We start from the raw sequence: 2,607 nt of genomic DNA, 5'->3' as shown, positions 1-2,607 counted from the left end.
TATTTTTTTTGTGGGCGGAGAACACACGCAGTTTAGTGAGAGGATTTGAGAAATTTCGATGATGCGCTTCAGTTGAAGGTCAGGAGACTTTCCCGTCAACTACGAGACGCTTGTGGTGGCTTCGTCAATTTCAAGATGATATGTCGGTTCAATCTTTTGAAGGTACTCATAAGGACCGGGCCTATGTGTATGTATATAGGGATGTGTATATGTCCATATATATGAGCATTTGCGTCTATGCTATGTTTAAATAAAAACACATACTGACATGAGACTTTTTCTTCTTTTCTTATTCGACACGGCCTAACATTTCTAGTCTTATTACGTGAGGCACGATCGGTGAAGAACGCGTCATCTCACGTACCATGATGCGATGCTAGTACACGCAGACATCTAAGGACTCTGGATAAACAACAAGATGAGAGAAACCAGCAGCAAGCAACTGCATCTGTGTGGCGGCGGCGAGGGATGGAGAGCCGCTGGTGTCGTCGTCGTCGTCGTCCTTGCCGCACTTGGGCCCGGGATCGCCGTGGTACTGGTCGTTGCAGACGTGGCGGTTGGGGTTGATCCCGAACGGCTCACAGCGCTTGCATGTGGGGGCGCACTCCGCCACCTCGTCCAGGCAGCGGCACGTCGGCGGGAACGACTTGGTGCACACTGTCCGGTCGCAGCACGTCCACGGCCTCTCCTCCTTGGCGCACGTCGGGCCTGGGTCGCCGTGGTACTGGTCGTTGCAGACGTGGAAGGCCGGGTTGAATCCGGACGGCTCGCAGCGCTTGCACGCGGCGGCGCACTCCTCCACCTCGTCCAGGCACCGGCACGTCGGCGGCATGAACTTGGCGCACACGGTGCTGTTGCAGCACGCCCACGGCCTCTCATCTTCCTCGAGGACGCCTCCGACGGCACCACTACTTTGTCAGGCAGTGGAAGTGTCTGCTCCTTGCCTCCCTTGCTTGTTGCGAGACCTGAACGAAGGACCTACGTGCTCAGTAATATAAATGAACAAGCAGAAATTCAAAAGTTGTGGCGTCACCTTCGCCGCGCCGTCGCTAGGGAGGCGGATGGTGGCGACGAGGAGGGCCGCCGCCGGGAGCGAGAGCATCAGCACCAGGATGGCTGCAGCTCGTCTCGTCATGGCTGATTAACTGTAGCTAGTTAAGGTGAAGATGGTGGTGGTGTGGCGTTCACGTCGACTAGATGGAGTATATGGTAGCCCCGCCGGACCAACGGCGAAGCGACGGTGGAGACGATCTTGTGGCATGGCCCGGCGATCGCGGGCCCCGAGTTCTGAGCCAGAGCATTTGTTAACTGCGTTCATTCATGGCGTGGCCACGTGGGGCGCATGCAACGCATGCATCTGGCGCGCACCCACCGGCCAAAAACCGAAGCCCTATGCGCCTTTTTTTCTTCTTTGAAACTCGAACGCCTATGCGCTGACTACAGCTAACTGATCAACGCACGGTCGGTCGCTGGCCGACACTTAACCAGGCCACGCACTCGCCTCGTCCTGCTCGCCGAGCCGATAAGGACGGGTTTGCTCCGTCACGGGCCGCTACATCCGATAAATCTTTCTAAAAACTTCTTTTTAATAGAATATAGACACATGCGTTTATAGATACGTTCATTTTTATAAATACATACACGCACATCTTATAGATACGTTCATTTCTATAAGTACATACGTCCACCGGAAATTCTAAAATAAATTCAAAAATAAATGAGAGTACCAGGACTTGGACACTGTGTACTTGTGTACTGGAAATACCACTCCCATGTAACCATCCAAACACATATTGATTCGCAATATTTTAATACAAACTACGTCATGCCCGCGAATCTTATTTACATGGTGTTTGCTAAATTTCACGTGCCTAGGATTTTTTCTGCCGTCAGCTGATTTCGTAGCGAGACTGAAAGTGGTGACCACTTGTGAAGCGACGGCGATGATCGTCGGTTAGGGCGAAGCCAGGCCAGAACCTCACCGGAGACGGGGATAATGTTGCGAGCAGCAGCGAGTTGCGGTGTTCCTTGGGCGGCCTCCAAGCACGATGGTATGGGCGGTCGAGGAAAGGCGGAGTGGTGCACGGTAATAAATATTGCAAACATGCTTGATGCTTCAGAAAATATCGAAAATTGACATGTTACATATAATGATGAGCGTTGAGTGTGAAAAAAAATACAAGCCTAATAAATGAACCAACGGTTGCTTCGGTTCGAAACCTGAGCCGGGAAGAAAAAAAAATGAAAGAGAAGAAAGCAAAGCAGAGAAAATACTACTCCCTTCATCTCAAAATAAGTGCCGCTGATTTAATACTAAATTGTTCATAAGGCACAGAAAAGAAAAGAAAATAAAAGAAAGCAAAAAAATTGCTTTGCCGAGTACTCCTCCCGCTGAACGCTGAACGAGCATCACCGGAAATTCTAAAATATAATGATGAGTGTAAGTGTGAAGAAAATATACATGCTTAACAAACGAACCGGCGGTTGCTTCGGTTCCAAACCTGACCATGGAAGAAAGAAAAATGCCCGGAATAACAGATAAAAAAGTACTTCCTCCGTCCCCAAATAACTGTCCCTAATTTAATACAAAGTTGTTAATAAAGCAAA

At 49.9% G+C, this 2,607-nt stretch overlaps 1 pseudogene; it reads right to left on the bottom strand.

Moving 5' to 3' along the window:
- Positions 1-264: 264 nt before the first annotated feature.
- On the bottom strand, positions 265-1,270 carry LOC123068330 (Bowman-Birk type bran trypsin inhibitor-like; annotated as a pseudogene).
- Positions 1,271-2,607: the final 1,337 nt, after the last annotated feature.

The sequence above is a fragment of the Triticum aestivum genome, chromosome 3B (assembly GCF_018294505.1).
Source record: "Triticum aestivum cultivar Chinese Spring chromosome 3B, IWGSC CS RefSeq v2.1, whole genome shotgun sequence".
Lineage (NCBI taxonomy): Eukaryota > Viridiplantae > Streptophyta > Magnoliopsida > Poales > Poaceae > Triticum > Triticum aestivum.
The sequence above is the reverse complement of the archived record's forward strand: the minus strand, read 5'-3'. Positions and strand labels throughout refer to the sequence as shown.